This window comes from Rattus norvegicus, chromosome 3, assembly GCF_021556685.1.
Source record: "Rattus norvegicus strain SHRSP/BbbUtx chromosome 3, alternate assembly SHRSP_T2T, whole genome shotgun sequence".
Taxonomy (NCBI): Eukaryota; Metazoa; Chordata; class Mammalia; order Rodentia; family Muridae; genus Rattus; species Rattus norvegicus.
Genome location: NC_141536.1, coordinates 78588285 through 78612184, shown reverse-complemented (window position 1 = coordinate 78612184; position 23900 = coordinate 78588285). Strand labels below are relative to the sequence as shown.

At 49.5% G+C, this 23900-nt stretch overlaps 1 protein-coding gene across 3 annotated transcripts in view; it reads left to right on the top strand.

The window, feature by feature from the left end:
- Positions 1-23900, top strand: part of Tspan18 (tetraspanin 18) — a 139723-nt gene that overhangs the window by 3125 nt on the left and 112698 nt on the right. For all 3 annotated transcript variants that reach the window (XM_087651909.1, XM_087651908.1, NM_001107750.2), the window contains 1 exon segment: positions 22018-22098. The gene's annotated coding sequence lies outside the window, so the exon portion shown is untranslated.

Here is a 23900-nt window from a genome sequence, read left to right as displayed (position 1 = left end):
TGATCAGCATCCCTGCAACCCGATGCTCTCAGGCAAACATGCCGGCTTGGGTTCCTCCTGCTACCAGAGCTGGCCTCGGACTAGTGCTGGTGCTCCATGGGATGGAGTGAGGCAGATCACAAGGGTTTTTTGTTCATTCGTTTGTCTTGTTTTTAACAGAGAAAGACGGAATGAGATGGTGAACCCCGGGTCTGCAGCTGACACAGACTTTTAGTAGGGCCCTAGACTTCTGGGCTGGACATACACAGAAACACAAGTGCTGTGATTAGACATGATGGAGTAGAAAACTAGGGAGCCAGGAATTAGAAGGCTCGATCTGCCATAGATGAGGCTGTGTAACCTCAGCTAAGTCACTGCCCTTTCTGAGCCTCAGGCTCTCTGTTTAGAAAAATCACTGCATGGTGATTAGAGTACTTGGGTTTAAGTTCTGTCCACCTACTTGTCAATTACATGACCTTAGGTCCCCCACCTTCTGATGTTCTACATAATGGAATTAGCAGTCTCTCCCTTGAGCCTGCAGTGGCCCCACAGTGAGATGATCCAAGTAAAATACTTGACGCAGTATATGACACAGTGCACGGTCATCTTCCCACTGTTGGTGTTTAGGGGTAGAAGGTTGTCAATAAGTTGGTCTTCTAATTGTTTCCTTCCTTTCCTGCCTCAGTGGGCAGCCTGGTCCCTGATGCAGGATAGCCAGTGTTGTGTCTAGTCCCTCTGCCATTACCCGCCAGTCCTTCCTTTTCTCCACTCTTCCTCCTACCCTAACTAGGTACCAAGCCCACCTATGCTGATAAGAAGCTGGCCTGGTAAACAGCTTCCAAAAATCACCCCAGCCATGGGCTCTTCTGAAGCACTTTGGACTTTCAGATAAATGCTCTTGGGATCTGTGGGTTGCACTTCCCTCTGCTGATCCAGATTCCCTCTTCTGATGTGGGCTGGGCCAGGTCTGAAGTCTGTGAAGTGGGACTATGTCCACTGTCTGGGCTGGGGCAGCTTCTGCAAACTGCTTAGGAGGGGACAGTTCAGACTGCACCTGCCTCTTCCCCAGGAAGACTGATGTTCAAGTCCATCTTGACTGTGATATCTGCATGGTATAGACACATGAAGCTGTTCCATGTGTCAGGGCTGGACTACAGGCTGTCCTCATCTCCTGTCTCGGGGGCTTTAGTTATTGTTCCCATTTTATAGGTAGAAGAATAAGGCTCTGAGATAGTGGGGTCAGCAGTGGGGCTTGGGTTTGAGGTTAGCTCATCTTGGCTCTTCATCCTGTGTGCTCAGTGACTGTGTCATGCTTCCCGTGAACCCCAGAACCCCAGTAAGGCTCTTTGAAATTGGGCCAACCCCCCGACATGCAAAAACACACACACAGAGACACACACACACATACACACAAACACACACATGCACCCAAACACCCATGCACACACACATGCACACATACATGCACACAAACATACACATGCACACACACATGCACACACACATGCACACATGCACACATGCACATGCACACACACATGCACACATGCACACATGCACATGCACACACACACGCGCACACACATATACACATGCACACATACACATGCACACACACATGCACACAAACACACGCACGCACACTTCTGACCACTCTTGCTCAGCCACCTTCTGAGACTCCCTCTTTTATCTTGCATCTATCACTCAGCCATCTCTGGGGACAGGTGGGTTAAGAAGTTTGGAGACATAGTTAGTTGCTCATGGGAGGGGAACAATCTAAGGAAAACACACAGGCTATAACAAGAAGAGGTGTGTTGCTGTCCTGGATCTGCAATTAGTGTGATGTGTGGTGTGGTCTCCGATTCTTTATCTGTGAAAATCAGAATGATAGCCTCTGTGTCCTGTTAGGCCTAGTGACGGCGAACCTCCACGCCTGAGCACTTTAGATTCCCTGCGTGCTCATCTGCTCAGCCTGGCTTCCAACTCTGCTTTTTTGTGGTGCTTTGGATAGTAACCCTGGTTATGTCTATGTCTGCTCTTCTGAACCATGTAGATGGCACTGAAGTCACTACAGGAGGAGAGAATGGTGAGGATGCCAGCAGGCACTCTATGCATCAGCAGGAGCTGTTACATACCACTCAGCTCTGGGACATTGGCTGGATCTGTTACCTGGTCCTAACCAGCCACAAGGGCAGCTGGGACCTCAAGAAACTCCAGCCTGGTGTTGGCATTTGCAGCAGAGTACTGAGAGGAACATTCAAGGCTCCTTTGGGATGACTGGGTCATCAGCCCTTCAAACATTAGGCTTATCCCTAACTCACCCCGATAGGACACAGTCTTTACATGGGGACATTATTTTAGGTGATCATGTTGGTCTTGTGACACACTGCAGGTGGGACCAAAGGGGCTGACAAGTGGTGCATAGCAAACACACTCAGCCATTTCTTGACTTTCCACCCAGTACTCTGTGGCCTCCTTTGGCTTGCTGAAACTTATTGCTTTGAGAACTTTCCAGAATTGTCTCCAAGTTCTTCCAGTAATCACTTCTGGCCCTCTCTCCTCCCATTCTCTCATAAGGTGACTCTTCTGTGTTCATCTCTGTGGGAGTGAGGAGTCGGAGGGCCAAGGGTGCTGGACTCATCTTGAAGTCTGGAGAGAAGGGTAGGGGTGTGGAAGGACACAGTCTAGTTTGAGATACACAGTGTGAGCTAGAATGTGAGGCCATGTGCCTTATTAAAAACAGAAGGGGCAGCCCCAGCAGAACAGCTAGATACCGTCCAACACAGGAACAGATTCTGGCTATTGGTGAAAGGTTCCAATTCCTGCCCACCCTGAGCCCCCTATTAGCTCAGAACTGAGCTCTCTCCCCCCACCCTCTTTCTCGATGAACTAACAGAGCTTCGGTTGGTTGAGAGTGGGAGATAGATTTGGAGTGAACTAGCCCTTTCATGGAACCTGAGCCCAGAGATACTCCTAGGAATGGCTTCCTGCCACCCACCCCACCCCAACATGGCTATCTCTACTGCTGAGACAGATTGCTTTCAGCCTGGCCGGGTGTGCACAGCCTCCTGGGAAGCAGGCTAGGCCACCTGCTTCCTGACACTCAGGGACCCTGCCAGTGGAGCGGGCTCTGCTCGTGGCTGTGGCTTCAAGCAGGTTTAGCAGGCACCCATAGGAATGAGCAGAGTGAGGCGCTGGCTCACAGAATGCCCCTGTGGTCCCCACATGGAATGACTGAGGGCTGAACGTAAGCAGCAGAAGAAAGGCCATCCCTGGCTCCAACCCAGGGAAGCTAAAGGGCTCAAACACCCAGGTCCTCGCCCTGACGCAAGAATCAGAGGAGGCAACTTGTCCCAGGGGATAGGGACAGGCATGTCTAAGCACAGCCACCTGCTTGTGTTCAAGTCCGCAGCCAGGCTGGCAGCCATGACAGATAATTGGCCTTTACCAAATCTCTTCAGTTGTAGTGGCTTCCTACACACTATTCCACACTTGGCATTCACTCACTTACCCTGTATCAGTCTGCTTTGCTTTAGTTGGGTTTTTCCAACAACATATCCCCAATCAAGGATTTGAGGGCCAATCCTTTATGTACGAGAAAGAAGTGAGTTGCCCTCCATGGGTTGCTGCACCCAGTCCTTTGAGGATTCTGTAAGCAACTGCATAAAACACTTCAGCTATTCCACCAGTCAGGGAAAGCTCGCTTGTTAGTCACCAGTGTTAGTGTCATTCATACAAGGATGCTCTCAGAGACTCCAGCTCCGGGATACTTCCAGCCTGCCTGCTGGCCAAGAGGTACTGCTGAATACCCAAGGGAGGGATGACCAGAGAGAACAGCCCCTTTCAGCAAAGCCCCAGGAGCCCTTGCTGGCACACAGGCACACACAGGGTTGGGAGCAGGGGTGGATTGGAAGCACAGCTCACCTGTCTGAGGAGAGGCATGGATTTGTGATGGATTCAGTTAGCTGCATGACTGGCCACCTGCTCATTCTTTCCCTGCCAAGGGACCGAGGCATCACGTACACCTCACCAGGTAACCAACTCTTGGACTTTCTGCCTCTCGTGGTTTTCTGCCTTTCTCCAAGCTCTGCCTGTTCACTGACCATATTGACTTGGTCCCCACAAATATTATATTTGCTTTTCTATCTCCTGGGGTCCAGGGGCCTGGGCTTGGCAGGATCTGCTCCAAGCCCACGCCCTCTGCCTTGTGAACTGGATTCAACAGGTGAAGGTGGAGGGTTCTTTTTCACTCTCTTCCAGACTCCTCCAGACTGTGCTGTTGGTCTTCAAAGGGCTTTTTGTTGTTGTTTGATGATTTTTTTCCCGGAGGTGTCTTGCTGAGAAAGCCAGCTGCTGAGCCAGGGCAAGCAGTAGGCTCTGAGGCCCTGCCTACGTATGCTGTGAGAGAGCAGGGCCTGGCCAGTGAAGGTTGCTTGGTGTTGTTGATGCACCAGATCTGCAGCATAGGCTGAGCTTCCAGAGGGATTGGGGGCTGGGGGCCTCCCCTCCTTTGTGTCTAAAGACTTGTAACATAAAGGGGGCCAGGCTCTGAGCCTGGGTCCCTAGCAGACTTGAGAATATATCATCATCACAAAGTGAATGAAGAGTTAGACTAGACTGTAGCTCATACTGAGCCTGCAAATGGCTGTTGGTTACCTTTTGTTATTGAGTGCACTGCCTCCAAGCCTTGAGTTCTCCTTCTATTTGACTTTATTTGGCTCAGGCAAACTCTTGTATACTCTGTGGGCGTGTGTGTGTGTGTGTGTGTGTGTGTGTGTGTGTGTGTGTGTACGTGCACATACAGGTGTATGCGTACATATATGTGCATTCAGATCAGAGATCAATGTTGGGTGTCTTCCTCTGTTGATCTCCATTTTATTTTTTGAGACAGGGTTTCAAAAGAGACTGAATCAGGCGCTCATAGATTTGACTAGACTATGGAACCATTGAGGCCCAGGGATCCTACAATCTTCCCTCTGTCCAGGGTAAAGGTATGCAGCCCACATCCAGCTTCTTTGTGGGTACTAGAGATCTGAACTCAGGTCCTCAGGCTGGCATAGCAGGCACAGGACTGGCTAGACCATCTTCCAGTCCTACTGTGAGCGCCTGATGTCTCATCCTCATAGGAGAAATGAGTTCTGGTGAGTCTTGGGATTTCTTCCAACACCAGAGCCCCTAGGTTCGTCTTAGAATATCGAAATGAGGGAGAACAGACTGAGCTGAGCATTTCTTGGAGGAACGCACTCAGGAAGGACACCATGGTTGGTGGAAGCAGGGTGTTGTTTAAATAAACCGAGAGGGATACGTTTCTTTTCAATAGCCAGAATACGTGTGTGTGTGTGTGTGTGTGTGTGTGTGTGTGTGTGTGTATGTATGTATGTATTCCTCCATTTTGTTTGATAATCATGACTTTTTAAGATGGTTTGAAGAGTACAAGCGACTGATGATCGCCACATAATAAGCTCAAATAAAAATAATCTTTTAGGAGAGTGGTTGCTATGCAATTGAATTTAAATAATGAGTATTTTTGTTTTCAAGTAGCCCAACTACTTGTAAAGATCTATTCAAACCTGTTGGAGGTGTGTGTGTGTGTGTGTGTGTGTGTGTGTGTGTGTGTGTGTGTGTGTGTGTTTGTGTGAATGAAGGCCTTGGTGGTGAGAACTTCTCTCTGGAAAACAGTATTAGCAGTTACAATATCACCAGACAAAGTTGTATGTGTGTGTTCACACATATCTTTGGGTGAGCAGCATATGGATTCCCATGAAGAACTTCTAGGAGGAAGTGTTCTAAAAGCTGCTGGAAAGTTCCCCTGTGTTCCGATGGGGCTGTGAGCAACTGAGGCTGATATCAGCTTTGCAGTCCCACAGATTGGGATCAAACTCTAGCCCTGGTCAGTTGTGTGACTGTGGGTGAGTTATATAGTCCATTGAAGCCTCAGCTTAAGGGTGGGGACAGCAAGACCAAATCAAGTGCTCTGGCCCTTCCCCACGTGCCTGCACAGAAACAATAGTCTTGCTGAGGACAAACTGGGCCCACACACAATGTCCTGTGGTGCCCAGCAATCATGTTATGATAGGTTTTATACATGTTTTTGCAGAATGGAGAGCTAAGGTGCATAAGTTTGTGCTTGGTAGATGGCCAAGTAAGGGAAAAGAGGTGTGAGGTTTGTCTGAACCCCTACAAACTCGGGCATGTTCCACATTAAGGTAAACAGCTTGGTCTGCACTCTTTCCCACACGTTGTTGGGAATGTTTGCTAAGTGGCACTATTTTTGGACACTATGGAGCCTTTAAGGGCTGGGGACTGGGTAGTGGAGGAGGGTTGTGAGGGGTGGGGTTTTGAAGCAGCACCCATCTCTAGTTCTTGCCGCATTCTCTCCTGTAGCCACTACACACTCTAGCAGCATTGGATGAGCTGCTCTTCCGTGCTCACCCTCACAGCTGTGACTGCCTCACCGCCATGCAACCCAAAGTCTTTGAAAGTGCAACTCAGAGTAAGCTCACCTTCCTGAAGCTTGTCTTTGTTGTGTATTAGGACAAAGGTCTAATGTGTATGGGGATGCTTGCTGGGTCTGTAGATGAACAGTAGCTGCCTCCTGTAGGTGCTCTCTCATCCACTGTGTACTGAGGACTTAAGTCTGAGGGTGGGGACCACCGACCAGCTGCCTGTGCACAGCATCCTTCCCACCCTCACGTGCACTTCAGCCTGCTCTAGGTCCTTGTCTCCAGCTAGGCAGGGGCTCTACCAAAGCTAACCCCAGTTGATGTCCCCAGACCCCATCTTCAGTGCCACCCAAGAACCCAGAAGGCTTCTGTACCATGTGGGTAACTGGGACTGGGCATTGCTAACACGGCAGCCCCTCCTACACTGATCTCCACCCCTGCCTTTACAAATCCTCATGTTGCTGTGGCTCTCTCCCCGGTGTCCTGGCTGACGACACTGTTAGGCCAAGCAGGCTTACCTGGTGAGCTTCCCACCTTTCCCTGGCAGAGGTTGCTTCTCCCTACCCTTTCTTCCCAGGGCTGCCTGGTCCCCGTTGATTAAGTTACCATTGACTACCTCGAGGCAGTTCATACAAAGCAGTCTCTCTCCATGACTGGCCATCATGCACACCTGGAATCTCCCCTCCTGTTGGTTACCAGGCTGTCAGCAGCAGCAGCCTGACCCCTCCAAAGCCCAGGAACTGGTGATGCAGGTCTAAGTACTGTGTGTTTGTGAGTGTTCTCTGAGCCTGCGCCTTAGGGCAATACCAAGAGTTATGTCTCAGATAGATAGTGCTTTCTCTCACTGTGGTGAACAGTGAACACCGTGACCCAAAGCAAGCTACAGGAAGAAAGGGTTTGTTTGGCTTACATGTCCACATCACAGTCCTTCTCAAGGGAAGTCGGGGTAGGAACGCAACACAGGAACTGAAATACAGACCCTAGAGGAAGGCTGCTTACCGACCAGGTTAGGTGCAACTACCTTTCTTATACCTCCAGGGAGGTATAGGGGAGGCATTGCACATCATCTACGTTAGTCATTAATCAAGAAAACGCCCCCACAGACTTGTCCTCAGGCCGTAAAGAGGGGCCCTCTTTCCTGAGTGGAGGCTCCTCTTCCTTAGATTGTGCTAAGTTAACAAAAGACAAACCAGCATCGGTGGCACCATAGATAAAGGCCCTTGATGGTGGGAACAGGTTGTAGCCACACCTTCCCTGCTGGTTTGCAGTGGCTACGCTTAGCCCTGCTGTCTCTAGCTGGTGTGATTCCCTTGCTTTAGGGACAGTGAAGAGACAGGTGTGGTGGCCAGGAAGACAGAGTAGCTGAGCCCAGCGTAACAACAAGGACTCCTTTGAGCAGCCTCCAGCCCTCCAATATTTGAGGCCTGGTGATATGGTGTGGCCAGAGCTGGGACTCTCTTACACCTGGAACTGCCCCTCTGTCCTACAACTCAGTAGAAGGCTTTGGGTGGGCGCTCCCAGTGTAGGTAAGAACATCCAGCAGCTCTGAGGAGAGGACTCTCCTTTTTAACTCAATCCCCAGGCTCAGGACCAGCCTCTGAAAGGCAGACTGCAGATGCTGGAGAGGTTTCTGGTTGTTTTTCTGTTTGTTTTCCTTGTTTGATCTCTTCCATGGAGGGTGGGGGAGGGGAGGATGTGAGAAGGAGTGTCTGACCTGGCTGAGGGGAGAAAATGAGATAGCTTGGGTTTCATTTGCAGCCGGGCCGCACTGTGAGCTTGTCTGCAAAGCTTAATAAAGACAGGAAGCCCGAGACAACAGAGGTCTCCTGAGCTGTGCAGAAACACCTCCCACAGCCTCCTCCGGTGGGCTACCTCCTCTTCAGGCTTGTGTGTATTAGCGCCTCGCAAAAGGGCAATTTTCAGCGATGTTGGATTCCCAATCTCAGCCGCATTAGTGAAAATCTCTTTCTTAAAGCCCAGGATCAGCAGGAGAAGGAGGCGGGTCTGCTCTGGGCTTGGCCCTGTCTGCTTGGAGAGCCTAGGCACCAGCCAGCCTGGGCTGACACTTGCTGTTTATTGCTTAGCAGGGAAGAGGTGAGCCGTGGGATTAGGGGGAGTGAAATGGGGCTACCAGCTTATCTGTGGCTTTTCTAGGGGCTCCCAGTTGACCAGGAGAAACTCCACGGGGTGGGACGGAATGGGACGACAGCCCTGGATTAGAAGTTGGAGTGTGGTATCAAGTTCTAGCTTTACCACAGCCTTTCTGGGTAACCTTAGGCAAGGCTCTAGACCTCTCTGGACCTGTTTGCCATATGTAAATACCTGGGGTGGGATAATTAACCAAAACCAACCAGCCAACCACAAGGAAACTATACCACAGCAGAGACAAATGATTGGGGCCAGGCTTGGTTTTGTTCTTTCTCTGTTTCTCTGCTAGTCACTCCAGGTTCAAGAGGGCAGAACTGAGGGAGAAACCAGGCTTTGGGGATCAAAGCTGACCAGCAGGACCAGCATGCTGTAACAGTACCTGGCAGGCATGCATATGTTTGTTCTCAAATGTCAGCGCTGATCGATTAGTAGGGTCTGCCTTGAGTCCTATGGTGGGTAGATGGGGCTGTTTGATCCAGGCACAGCAGGATGGATTGCCAAGATCAATTATTGATGTCTGGCAAGATTAGAAAAAGAAAACAGGATGACAGGACCATGGATGTTCTGGGTACAGCCTAGGACCTGGGAAAGCTGTCACTAGTTATGTGGCCATGTGACCTAAGGACTGAATTCAGCTAAGCTGCTCATATAATCATCTGTGGATGTCTTCTTTGTCTAGCCATATAAGACTGTACATCAGAATGTAGAGTCTGCTCAGGTGATCTGAATGCAGTTCACCTGAGCGGAGCAATGCTAAACACAGCAGCCAGAAGCTGCGTAGGCTTCACTCACTCATCAGTACTTAGTGTACTTACTTTGAGGTGCTATATGGATTTGTGAGGCACCCATGAATCCCACTGGCACAGGAACTGTGGCCTGCAGCCCAGGTGCCTGGCTGTTTAGAATAAGAAACTGACTTGACATTAATGTGGTGGCTTTGGATGAGAATAGCCCCAGTAGGTTCATGTATTTGAATAATTGGTCCCTAGTTAATGGAACTGTTTGGGAGGGATTAGTAGGTGTGGCCTTGGTGAAGGTGTGTCACTTGGGGTAGATCTGCCCCTTGGCTTTACTTCCTGTTTGTGGATCAGGATGGGAACTCTCAGCTACTGCTCCGGCACCATACCTGCCTGCCTGCCTGCCTGCTGCCATGCTCCCCACCGTGACGGTCGTGGACTCCTATCCCACTAGAACTGTAAGCCTCAAAGAAGTTCTTCCTTCTGTAGGTGGTGTTTTATCACAGACTAGAAAAGTGACTAAGATAAAGTACTGTGAACTAAAACTCGGTTATTTGTGTCTTGTGAGCACGTGCATATGTACTTTGAAGGACAGCTGTGGAAATGGCTGTCTGGTTAGCTTCAAGAACTTAGGAACTCAGCCAGGAATCCAAGCAGGAGCATCTTCTCAGGTCACCCTCCTCAGCCATGACTGTTTCCTGTGGTCTCTTGTGTGTCTTTGGACCAGTGATCTTAATCACCTAGAGAGACATCTTTCAGTATTTCAGCTCATCTTTTTCCTTTCTTCCTTGTGGATAAAGGGGAAGACAGGATGGGTGTTCATGAGAAGTGAAGAAGTGGAGAGAATGGAGCCCTTCCTTTTGAGGCAGGAGAATTGCTTTTTTTTTTGAGACACGGTGTTTACCCAAATAATTTTGCCTGATCCCACAGGGGTCTGGAAACCAAGGAAAATGTATTTGAATAAACAAACAAACAAACAAACAAATGTTAATGTTAGGTGTGATGCCTCCGAATCTGGTGATAGCTCCATTTTGACAAGATGTGTATCCTTCCCTACCCCTCCTCTCCTTCTTTTGCAGACTCCAGTCCAGTTTGGTTTGATACATCTCACAAGTTACTTCCCTCAAAACCTCATTCCACATGTATTTAGCCAGCACTGACCCAGCACATGAGGCACTTTCGCAAGAATTAGTATGTTAGGAGTCTCCCATGACTGTAAAACACCCCATGAAGCTGGAGAGCCAGCGAAGAAAGGCTTATGTTAGAAAACACCTAGGGCTCAGAGCCCCTTTATTTTAAAGATAAGGGGATGTGGTTCAGAGAGGCGTGGTGAGTTGGCCAAGTGAGTTAGAGACACAGCCATGACCCCTGGCGTTCCTGGGCCAGAGGCTTCCCAGCATGCTGAGACATTTGTTGGCTGAAGTGCCCCTTGCTTTGTGATGACCAGTCCCACATCGAGTTTTGAGGTGATGTTACAGACGGAGCAGGTTAGGGGTCACCTCTGTGTGTCCACTGTCCTCAGATGATGGGAAGGGCAGAAATGGAGACCCAGTGCCTGCCCCCAGATGGTGAGGCTACACATGTGAGTTCAATTCCAGGCTGGCGAGACTCAAGCTTGGCTCTCCGCATCCTCTGTGCTTGGGGAGTGGGTGGGGACACCATTTTCTACAAGCCTGACCCTGGCAGTCCCACAGATGTGTTTATTTCTTCCTTCTCCACTTGGGAGGCAGGCAGAAGGCCTCTGTCAGGGCAGGGAGAAGCAGGCTCTAGGGCTGATGCCTGGGGCTCAGATGTGGCTCTCAGTGTGGACCTCAGGCTACCTGCTGTGTTCACCCGCAATGTGGGGACTGAAACCATCCTTTCTCGTGGAAGGACATGGGCCTCAATGCCTTAGTCAATTCCTGAGGGCTTAGGAAAGACCCCGATGGAGGAGCAAACTGCCTGCCTTAGCTCTTCACTTGAGGACGCTCAGAAAGGAGCATGTGTGACTCTGGAGTTGAAATTTCTGCTTACCCTTCTTCTTTCTGTGATTATCAGGATCATATAGATACTTGTGCTGACAACCTAGAGATAGCATTTTGCCTGTGCCTCTTGCTGTATTTATTTCCCCTGGGCAGGGTGTGTGTGTGTGTGTGTGTGTGTGTGTGTGTGTGTGTGTGTGCTGTTAATTACAGTTTATGAGAGGCCATTGTTTTGGATTGAGCTCTACAAGGCCCCAGCAGGCCACCCAAAATGGAAGCAGGCAAGCTAAAAAGTTCCAAATAACTAAATTAAAACCTGAGGTCTGGGTAAATGGCTCAGTGGGATAGGGTACTTGCCATTAATCCCAACAACCCAGCATGGTTCCCAGAATCCACATGGTGAAAGCAGAGAATTGACTCTCCAAACTGAAGATCATAAATGCCATGCTCACATGTGGACACACAACCGCAACACGCACACGCGCACACACATACACACCTATCACACATCACATATCACTAGTGCACATGCACACATGCACCATAAATAAATGTAATAAAAGCATTGAAACTTCAGCAGTTTATTGGTAAGAACTTACCTTCTGAGGAGCCAGGTAGAAGGTGATAGCCACCTCACAGGTAGGCCATCACTGCCTAAAGTGGTAAGAAGTCCCCTGTGCCTAAACTCATATCAAGAAAGTGAGTTTAGAGGCTGAAAAGATGGTTCAGCAGTTAAGAGCACTGACTGCTCTTCCAGAGGAACCAGGTTCAAATCCCAGCACCCACATGGCAGCTCACAATTGTCGATAACTCCAAGATCTGACGCCCTCATACAGACACATGCAGGCACAAAACACCAAGGCACAAAAAATAAGAATACATAATATATTTTAAAAAACCTGTCTCACCTGACTTTTGATCCTTATTTTTTGCTTTGTCAATCTTTTATTTTTTAGACTTCATAAATTACTTTAAGTGTGTGTGTGTGTGTATGTGTGTGTGGTGTGTATGTGTGTGTGGTGTGTGTGGTGTGTATGTGTGTGTGTGGTGTGTGTCTGTGTATCTGTAGTGTGTGTGTGTGTGGTGTGTCTGTGTATCTGTAGTGTGTGTGTGTGTGTATGTGTGTGTGTGGTGTGTGTCTGTGTATCTGTAGTGTGTGTGTGTGGTGTGTGTCTGTGTATCTGTAGTGTGTGTGTGTGTGGTGTGTGTCTGTGTATCTGTAGTGTGTGTGTGTGTGTGTGGTGTGTGGTGTGTGTGGTGTGTATGTGTGTGTGTCTGTGTGGTGTGTATCTGTAGTGTGTGTGTGTGTGGTGTGTATGTGTGTGTGGTGTGTGTGGTGTGTATGTGTGTGTGTCTGTGTGTGGTATGTGTGGTGTGTATGTGTGTGTGGTGTGTGTGGTGTGTATGTGTGTGTGTGGTGTGTGTGGTGTGTGTGTGTTTGGTGTGTATGTGTGTGTGGTGTGTGGTGTGTGTGTGTGTGTGTGTGGTATGTGTGGTGTGTATGTATGTGTGGTGTGTCTGTGTGTGTGTCTGTGTATCTGTAGTGTGTGTGTGTCTGTGTGTCTGTGTGTGTCTGTGTGGTTATGTACATGTGAGAATAGTGTCCAAAGACACCAGAAGGGGGCACTAGAGACTCTGGAGGTAGAGTTCCAGGAGCCCTGAGGTACCTGGTGCCAGTGCTGGAACCGGAACTTGATTCCTCTGCAAGAGAACTTCCTGCCCTTAAGCGACAAGCCATCTCCCTAGTCCCTGCGTCTCCAGTCCTTGCTGCCCAGGAAGCCCAATTCATGAAACGCTGATGAAGCCACGTACTCTGCTCACTGTTATGAAAAATACCTGGCAGAAGCAACTCGAGGGGAGAAAGGTTTATTCTTAGCTCTTGGTCTAAGAGAGGGCATCATGGCTGTCAAGTCCTAGCATCAGGAGCTCAAGGAAGATGGAAGCCCAACCTCTCAGGAAGCAGAGAGACACAGGCTCTGCCTCAGCTCTCATCTTCTTACTTATTCAGTTCTAGTCCCTGCCCTGCAGGAGAGTGCCACCTACGTAATCCTTCCTCAGTTGAACAGTGTCTGGGAACGCCCTCACAGACATTCCCAGAGGCACGTCTTCTAGATGGTTCCAAATCCAGTATGGAAGACGGACCATCACAAGTCAGTTTGATTTCTGATACTCAACTTGCAGAGATCTCATGGACAGCTTGTGTTTGAGCGCACGTATATAAAAGTGTGTCCCTGTACAGACACGCTATACATATAATTGAGTGTGTATTGTCAGTAAATTGAGAAAAAATTAAAACCAGGCCCACATATAAATCCAGCATGAACACCGTCCAAGGCTGATGTGACTCAGTCTGAAGGAGCCAGCAGGATGCTGGAGGCAGTTCTGAAAAGAACCAGAGGCGGAGAGGGTACGGGCATCAGGGGAGGATATGAAATGGGTTAGTGTCCTAGGTAGGGCAATAAAAGCATAACCCTGGGAGTAATCTTTTTACAAGGAGGGGAAGAAAGTCTGCAACATACTCCCGTGTAGCCCCACAAAGTTTATTCCTCTGGAACCCTGAGGAGAGTCCTCCACACTCTGGGTGGGCTGCTAGGTGGTTGGGAGGCCAGGCTTCTCCCTGTCTTTCCCCCCGTGATGCTTAACAGTATCTGTGTGTGCTGGTCACCAAGACACAAGAAAGCCTCACCTTCCAACAACAGTGATGTGTGTGCTGTTATCTTGGGCTTTGGTTTTGGGGGGTACTGGGAAGTGAGAGGCATTTGCATGTGTGTCGGCCTGGCTGGAGAAGGAGCATGAAGCCTCCAGATGTGTGAGTAGCTCCCAGGCACACATGCTCGTCGCTCATTCACTGGTCACTTCCCCGCCTCCTCCTTCAGCTCAGCTGAGTTTCTAGGGTCTGGAGGTTCGTGGAGCTGAAGTTCCTCCCTGAGCCTCTCATCCCCGGTGGCTAATATTCTGGCACAGAATGCTGAGGTTAAAAGGCCAACCTTTGTCCATGACAAACTGATGAGCCAAGCTGTTGGGACAGGCAAGGGTGCCTCTCAGGAACTTGGCCTTGTTGCCTATGAGTACAGACATTTCCAGTTCTCGTTTTTGATTCTGCCATTTACAGTTCAGAGAGCTGGACACATTCCACATAGAATGCGGCCTTGGCTCTGCTCTCTTAGGATGGGACCGGGCTCTCTGGATTTCTAAGTTTGTTTCTCAGTCAAGGCCCTGAAAGGGGTAAAAGTTGCTGGCCATTTCCAACTGAGAAGGGGAGCGGCAGAGGGCTGTTTTAATTTGCACTATGAATTTTAAAGCCCTGTAGCTTCATGTGTTGGGAGACCCCATCAAAATGCTAATAGCGCTGTGTTCCTACCTCCTGCAGCCCCTTCTGCATTCGGGAATATTTATGTGGGAGCAGGGAAGGATCGCAAAGAGTGGAGGTGCAGTTTGCCTGGACTCCACCGCAGCCCTGTGGGTTATAAAGTCTGAATTAATAACCCCAGCTGCGCAGGAAAGCTGTGGTTGGCCACAGGCTGGGCGCTTCCCTCAGAGGCAGGTTCGACTTCTCAGCTTTCGGCTTCCTTTCTAGCGGCAGGGTGGCCACTTTAAAATATCTCTATTACCGCCGTGTGGCTTTTTAAATACTGTGTCTCCGGGAGGCAGAATAGCAAAGGACACGTAGTTCACAGGGTTATGGCTGCACATTGCAGCCACATGGCATTCAGGGCCTAGAATGTGTGGAGACAACTGGCACCAAAGCCAACACCAGCGTGGACACGCTGGCATTGTTCTAGACTTCCTGTGCCAGAGCATGGGAGGGTCCAGAAGCCTTTGAAATGCTAGATATCTAGACTTAGGCAGTCTATTGGCATGGGAGCAAGGCATTTTGGGTGTCTTCAAGGAAGCTGCCCACCAGATGCATGGTGTCGTAGCTTGGGTGGTTTTGACTGTAGTCATTGGGTTCTGATGCTCCCTCTTCCAGGTTTGGCTCTGTGGCTTGGACAGAGCCTCTGTCTCCCTTGAACCTCATCGTCTTATGTAGGAAACACCTGCCCCTTTCTGGAAGCCCTGTGAAGCCCACACCTTCCACAGGCATCTTCAGACAGATGGCTTCCTAGGAAGGCTCTGAGACTTGGGAGTCTTGTCCACCTCTAAGGACAAGTCCCTTAAGCCACCAAGGCTTGTAGGTTCCTCTGTTGCAATATGCCCAGTAAGTCTGTCAGCATGGGTGAGTGGCAGCCAATAGGGTTAGGATATCAGGATCTGGCCCTTTGTCTATGAGGCCTCACCAGGATTTAATTGTACATGTGTGCTCTGGGTCCCATCACCTCTGCCTGTAAAATGGGCATAATGCTCATATTACCCTTGAAGCTGGGGGCAAGGAGGGGGATGACAGTACATTCAAATGTGAAGTGAGGCTCTGCGGTGTCCTTAGCCTCATTCCTGTCCAGATCAGGAGCAGATGGCTCCAAAGGGGCTGGAATGGGCACCGAAGCTGTTTCATACCAGCTGATGGCATGAGGGATCCAGGGCCATACACTGTCCCTCCTACATGTCTGGCTAGGGCAGATCTGCACAGGAAATCACTAGTGAGATTCTGGCTAGCATGTGCGTTTGTCACAAACAGTCCCCAAGCCCCTGAGCAGATGGGAGGCGGGATGGGAGGGTTATTAACGGTGGGCACGAGGAGTCCACAGCTTCTGTTCTGATTCATGGGGTCAGGACATTGGTGCTTGTCTTCTCTGGCTGCCCAGGTCCTTGACAGCTGACCACTGGGAGTCTCATATGGCCCTGGAGCCCTCTTACCATCAGCTGCTGACAAAGCTGTTTTTGTGCCCATTTCATCCTATCTGGATACACCTGCTCCTGGCCCAGAGACAAATATGGCCAAGAACACCCCAGGACCTCACTTCTTGTTTGAACCCTACTCTCATTTCTCCCTGGCTGCAAGGGAAAATGAGCAGCGTGCCCATTTTATAGGCAGAGATGATGGGAGCCGCAGTGTGCATGAGCAATTGAATGCTGGCGAGGCCTCGTAGAGAAAGAGCCGGGATGGCGACATCCTATAAGACCTTTGGAGGACCCTTGCTGCACTGTCTGGAGACCCTGTGCTGTTGGGGTGTGCCTCCATTTATGTTTTGTGTTCTGAGCATGCTGCGATCCCAGCACTACCCTACCGAGACCCTGGAGCACAATTAGAAGGCTGACCTGGGGATTTACTACTAGAACTGATGAGATTGATTGACAGGACTGGTGCAGAAGCCACACCCCCATTCACAGGACAAGTGCAGGTGGGGAGCCTTGCCGAGCCTTGGATGGACCCAGTACCCCAGCAGCTTCATTAAGGGCCACCTGGGACACATGCAGGACACAGCAGGAATGCATCCTAGCATGGCTGGGTTCTGCTCACCCTCCACTCCCAAGCTAACCACCCCTCCCCTGCAGCTAATTTAAAACAAAGCAGAACAAAGCCAGGACTTGGTTCGGAGCCGCGAACTGCGGAGCTTTTATCTGTCAACAACGCCGCGGGTTGGCCAAGGGCCAGCCTGGGTTCTGGTCTTGGCATGAACGCCCTGCAAGGTGCTCAGGGAGAGCTGTGTCTGACTTCACAGCCTCTTCCAGGGACCCAAGCCCCAGAGTCCTGGTCTCGGGACTCACCAACAGCTAGGAGGTGTTATGGTGGCTGCAATGGAGAGCGAGGGTAAAGGAGGGGGTGCAGACAGAAAGAGAGATAGAGTGAGGGCCTTCAGGCAGGAGCCGGGTAGGAAAAGCTGGGCTGTCTTCCTCTTGGAACAGCCTGCTGACTTGGGACCTGCCACATGGAGAGACTAAACTCAAGTTCTTCAGCATTATCTGGGAAGAATGTAAGGAATAATCCAGAGTCCAGCTGATGCTGATTAAATGCTGGCTTGTGAATGGGGAGGAGACGTATCTGTTCTGCGGACAGAAGCCTCAGACACAGAGGGGGTGGGCTCCTAGGAGCATAGCTAGGGAACACTCATTTTGGTCACTCCCAAATTATTGTGATAAATAAATACACATAACAATTCACCATTTTGACCAAACACGCATGTATGGCTGTGTGTGTGTGTGTGTGTGTGTGTGTGTGTGTGTGTGTGTGTGTGTGTTGACAGCCAGAGGTCATCACTGGGTTTCTTCCTCAATTACTCTCTACCTTATTTTTTGAGACAGTCTCTCATTGAACATGGAGCTGGCTGAGTTGGCTACACTGCCCAGTCAGCTAACCCAGAGATCCAGTCTGAGCCTCCACAGAGCTGATGGATGGCTGGGGATCCAAACTCTGCTCCTCTTTCTTTCACTCCTAACTGATAATCTTAGAGATCTGTTTGTATCTACCTGTCCTTGTATCATCCATCCACACACCATCAGACCATTCACCTTCTTTCCCACTCACACACCATCCAATCATCCACCTACCCTCCTACCTACCCACCCATCCACCCACCCTTCCACTCACACACCATCCAACTGTCTTTGTGCTTACCCACTTACCCCTTATCTTTAAGCCTCCATACCTTCACCCACCATCCATTTATCCATTCACACATCCATCCATCATTCATTCATTTTCACCCTGCAACCGTCTACCTATTCACCCAACCACACGTGCCCCACCCTCTATCTCTCCATTTCTGTAACTAACTCTAACTTGACTACTCTTTTCAGTCATACGAATTTTCACAAGTCATTCTCTACCTGCCTACCATCCATCCATCCATCCATCCATCCATCCATCCATCCATCCATCCATCCATCCAGCAATTATTTACTAAGCCTGGGCCTGAGGATCACACAAGGGCAACAAATGGGGTAAGATTCTGTCTCCATTTTGGCAGAGGCTATAGTCAGGTAGGTGGGAAAGAAATCACAAAACCAAAACAATATATATTCTGTTACTCCCCACACCCAGACACACATTATTAGGGTAACATAAGAGAATCGTGTTTTATCATGTCTGCCGTGATACTGGGAATACTCATCAGGAAAGATGATTGAAGGAGGGTTTTGAAGCTGGTTAGGAGTTTGGCAAATGTTGGGAGGAGTAAAGCTCAGACCTGAGAAAGGAAAAAGGGAGTTCCGGGAGGAGGGAACATTAGTTAGGTAGAGCCAAGCTTGCTGGTAGGGTCGCTCAGGTGAGTTCAGTCTGACAGGAGAGTGTTCTTACCATGAGGACATGAAGATGGGCCTGGGGACCAGTGGGGGATCAGATGGTAAAACATCTGTGTACCAGCAGAGGGAGGCCATGAAACCCTCTGCAGCAAGGCAGACATGGTGCCTGCTGTATACTTAGGGGCTCACTGTGACATCAGAGATGGCGAGCTGGTGGGAACGGAGGCTGGAAACTGGCAGCCAAGCCTCGATCCCTTCTACAGACAGTGGGCAGGCAATCCTGAACTTGATGGACACGGGTAGGAGCCATGAGGATGGAGGCTTTAGAAGAAGGAGCTGGAGGAGGAAGGCTACCTGGAGAACCGCACCTCGATGTGTGGCATGTTGGTTTCATCAGGGCTACGAGGACTCAACAGGCAACACTGTAAACTCGGAGGGCATTATCAAGGGGTTACACCATGTGGCAGCCTGCTCTGTTTATTGACTTATCTAATATGTGTATGGATGTTTTACATACATGTATGGATACACTTCACATGCGTACCTGGTGACCAAGGAGGCCAGACGTGGCCATCAGATCCTCTGAATCAGTGTTTCAGATGCTTGTGAGCTGTCAATGGGTACAAGAGCAGCCAGTGCTCCTAACGCCTGGACCATCTCTCCATCCCCAACCTGAGTGTTTAAATCAAAAGGTAGGGGGCTGGAAAGAGAGGTGCCCATAAGTCCTTCCAACCCAGGCTTTCACTGTGAGAGGTTTTAAGATGTCACTCTTTTTTCAAAATAAATTTTTAGTATCTCAGAAACCAGGCTGAATCACATAAAAAGTGAGGTCATGATTAATTAAATTAACTGGTGCTATTAGGTGTAATTAAAACTACAAAGATTGTGATCTTGGAACCTGGTGTGAGGCTCTCTGCCGTCTCCATCTCTGCCTTTCTCAGGGAGTTGCCCCCTACTTAGCAAACTTGGCTGTCCCTCAAATGAGCTCTTGAGGCTCTGTGTAGGTAGATCTCTGTGGTCAAGGCCACTTTCCGAGTTAGATTTTTGGTTTCATTCAAGGCTACCTCGGACCTCAGGGAGAGCTTTGTCCAAGATAAATCTGGTCTACAAGAGTGGTAGTCAGGTGGGAGTTGAGCCCCTTCTGCTCAGTTCCTGGCCTTTTCTTTCATCAGGTCAAGGGTCACTGCCCACCTCATCTGGCTACCATCTATCCACACTTGCTTCCTCGGATCCTTTTCTTGTCTCTCAGGGGTGCTCTGGCTGGAACATGGGAAACAATTCCCCTCCCTGGGGGCAGAAAGAGTGGAAAGCAATCCTGGCAGAGTGGCCTCCCTGGGAAAAGGCTCGGCAGGAAGTTTGTCTGCCCAGCCTATGTGGTCACAGTTCATCTCCTTTCGGCTGCAGGAAGATGGGATCTGTCTGCCCTACAGATGCTCCAGTGGGAGCAGCAGGCATAGAAAGTGATTTTGTCAGAGCTGGGCCCTGTTCAACCTCCTGACACGAAGCCTGCAGCTGCTTCTGGCTGGAGCCTTTAATTTCGTTAATGTGTGACATTCACCCAAGCTGCATAGCTGACGGGCATGCTTGACATTAATACGTGTTTTGAGTGTTCCCTTGAGCTCATAAAAACTCATTATCAGTTCTCAGCCAGTAAATGCAGTTCCCGATCCTCAGAGGTGCCCCGGGCAGTGGAACCCTGGACATCTGTCTTCACCAGCCGTCAGACTCCTCCCTTTGTTCTGGGACTCAGTGTCTCAGCTCCTGGGAGGGGAACAAGACAGACATCCCCAAAGCAGAAATCTTGCTTCAGGTTTACAACCAAGATAAGAGGCACCTTCTGACGTACCCTCTGTGTATCTATCTGATAAAGACATGTTGAAGTGGACACCAAGGCATGGTGGTAGGAAGGTTCTTGTGTCCTGAAATAGATGTGCCTATGGTATCTGATAAGCAGATGGTAAAGAAGTTTGCCCCAAAGCACCAGGGATCTGTTAAAGATCAGGAGTATAGCCATTCTTAGATTCAAAGGGATATAGTGCCTCAGACTTGTGAGGTGTCTATCCTGTGTGTCAAGACTCCATTTGTTGTCTCTGTGTCATGGAGGTCCGTGATACACAGATAATCATACATGTGTGTCACAGTCTACTCCCATATCAAAATTCTATCAAGTATTATGGGTGGATAAGGATGGTCACTTCTATGTCTAAAATGAAAAATATAACCAAGAATGGTGGCTCACAGCATTGGGGAATTGGAGGCAAGAGGATGAGGAATTCAAAGTCAGCCTTAGCTATATAGTGAGGTGAAGGTCTTCATGAGGCTAGGTGAGAGATTCTGTCTCCAAAATATAAAAACAAACAAACAAAAGAAACGCAAGAACAATAAAACCTTCTAAAATGAAAATTCTGTATGTTCATATGTATGAGCATGTGTGTGAGAAAGAGGACATATTTTTGTGTGTTTGCATGCATTTCACATGTGCACGTCTGTGTTTGTGCATATGTCCAAGTGTGCACACATGCATATGTGGTATGTATATGTGCACATGTATACTGGTGTGTGCATGTGCTTAGATTTCTTCAACTGAAGCTGTCTTCTGGCCCATGATGCATGAGGTTCCCAGGGCTCACACTGTCTGATGTCGCTGCAGACAGCCAGGTAAGGCCAAGCCTTGCCCTGAGCCATACTGCTCCCCATTGGTTAATGTACTGAGACTCTCTCTCATGTACGGGACCTTAAACTCACCATGTCTTATTGGGAACTCCCTCATGTGGAAGCCATACCTGTGTCAGTCTGGGCCCCCCAGGTCTAATTTCTAATCCTGCCTTGCCAGAACTTTCTCTTTAGTCTTTGAGAAGTTTGCTTACCTCCTTTGTGTTCAGGATCTTCAACCCTGAAGCAGTTTTTCTTGTGATGGTGCCCTGGTTCCTGTCTGAGGCAGCATGAAGTGACAGAGCTTCCACTGATCATTTTGACTCAATTTTTGTGGTTGGAGGGTCACAACTGCTACCTTGCTCCCGCCTGTTTGCCATAGTGGCTGTAAGCCTTGCTTATATTATTCCTCTGTGCTGTGACAAGCCAGTTCTCAGGACTAGCCTACGCCTTGGCTAGTCAATATGTCACTAGGATGTGGTGAATTTTAGCCTTCCTCTGTAACTCCTTGTCCTCAAGGTGACAGGAGAGTTGGGCTTCTGGGCCACACTGTGGAGCTCAGTGTCGCCTCCAAGCCCTCTCTTCTGGTTGCTCATCTCTTCGTGCATATTACTTGAAATTATAGGTCTGCCCAAAGAGCCTGCGTTCATGAGGTGATGGTGGACTCCCCTTCTTCTTCTGTTATCAGGAAGCCCTTTGAAGCTCAGGGCAAAGGTGTGCATCCTGGTGCTGGGCTCCACAGTGCATTGTCTTGGGTGCATGAGTCCCAGTGGTTCAGGGCTGGTGTGGGAAGATTGGCAGGATGGAAGATGTGTTCCTGGGGCTAGGGCTCTATGCCCTGCTCTGGGAGTCCTGGTCTGGTCCAGATTCCAGGGGAAGGGGAGCCTCGGGGAGAGGGGTGCCATGTCTCGCCATATGCAGTCTGAAAGCCACGTGTATGTACCCTTCTAACCCTTGCTTTCCCTCTTCTCCCTCTAGAGTTGCTCTGAAGCTGTCATCAGAAGACTTCAAACATATCTCTCGGTTCCTTCCCAGAAAGGAAAAGGACAGCTAGAAGAGGTAAGATTTCTTGACATGGTGACAGGGGCCTGGCTCGTTCAATCAAGATGACTGAACTTCTCATCTGTGTCCTGCCCTCCAGGATCACCCTTCTGAGGGAAGGAAAGTCTTTGGGCTCCTGCCCTAGGAGTAGAGGAGAGGGGAGGGCAGCTGTACATCTGTCTCCGTCTCCTGATGTTAATTCAGGGATGGCAGAAGCAGCTGGGGGACCATCCAGAAGTAGGAATTAACTCTTAGAGAAGGGCACAACTCCCAGGAGCCCTTTCTGGTCGCCCTCAGCACCCATCTCAGTCTGAGGACCGTGAGGAGGAAGCAGTTCCATAGGGCACTCACAACCCTGAAGGTGACATTTAACATTTAACATCACAGGAATAGTGTGTGCCCCCTTGTCTGTGATAATACTCGGCTTGATAAGACTGACTTCTACCTCTGGGGGCTCTGGGATCCCAGATATGCTGGGTGGCCTCATGGAAGCTTCCTGATTGAGGAGTTCAGGCCTACTGTCTCCTGGCTAGCTGCAGCCACTTCAAGGTGCGATCTCGGCATTATTTCTAACTCCATTTTAAAAGAGAAGAGAAACCTGGTCTCGGGTGAAGAGACTTTCTCGGGTCACAAAACACTGAGTGACACTGTGTGATAGGGCAGGGTTTGAATCCCCAACTCAACAGCACCGGAGATCTGGGTCCTTTACTCATTCTGTGACCTGATAGTCAAGATGAAACTAAACCTATGAACTGAATTGCCTGTGTGAAACTCTGGTTCTTGAGAGAGCCTGAAAGTGCTTTTACCCCAAGTTTGTTCTTTAACACTGAACTTTTTGTAAATAACTATGGGTCTTGTTTTTTCTGTTCTTTTGTTTTGTTTTGTTTTGTTTTGTTTTTTTCTGTTCCTAAAACTAGGAGAGTAAGTAACATCTTCTCACATTATCTGGGGAGAGCTGAGATGAGGAAGACTCTAAAAGTATCCTACACAGTTCGTTGTGTGAGCTCCTCTGTTGCTTTCCCCATGTGAGAGGTGGTTGTCAGCAGGGCATGGTAAAGGCACAGAGATTTGCTTTAACAGTGGGCTGGTGGCATTTTCTATCTAGTTGCCCTGCTATCTGTGGCTGGCCTGCACTCTGCTACCTTCCTCATTCCCGATTCAATTCCTCAGCTGTCTTTTTGACTATGCAGCAGGCTGCCTGTGGGTTACTCTGGCTGTGATCTAAGACTGAGTGGCTAGCAAGTGCTAAGGTCAGCTGAGGTTCAAGTGAACAGTGGCCCTTTTGGCATCTGTAGCCTGCAGTTTTCTAGCTCTGCAACCTCCAACAGTAGCTTCAGCCTTGATCCCCACAGGAAGCATATATACAGAGCCTGGATCTTCTCAACTTCCTCTATCAGAGGCCTGGAGCTGCTGGGAGAGAGCTTAACCCCCGCCCCAGGACAGTCCTCCACCCATACATCTCTTCAAACACCACAGGCAACGAGAGTCATCACTGGGTGGCCTTCCGGAGGGAACCAGGAAGCCTGACAGTTGAGCCTGGGCCTGTAAACAGACAAATGCACAGGAAACAACATAAAATGGCCTCAAATTAACAGGCAGAGGCCAGGGGCTGCAGGGCCCTACCTTGTGCTGGGACATAACTGTATCTAGCAAGTGATCTACAGCTCATCTGTGGAAGAGACAAATAGCATGCACCTCTTTGATACACATGCCCCAGGTCATCCCGTTCTGCCCTCCCAGCCTCTCAGCCACCCTGTAATCCCAGCACTCTTATCAGGTGTCCTGAGGGAAGGTGATGGTCAGTGGGTGTCCCCTGCTTT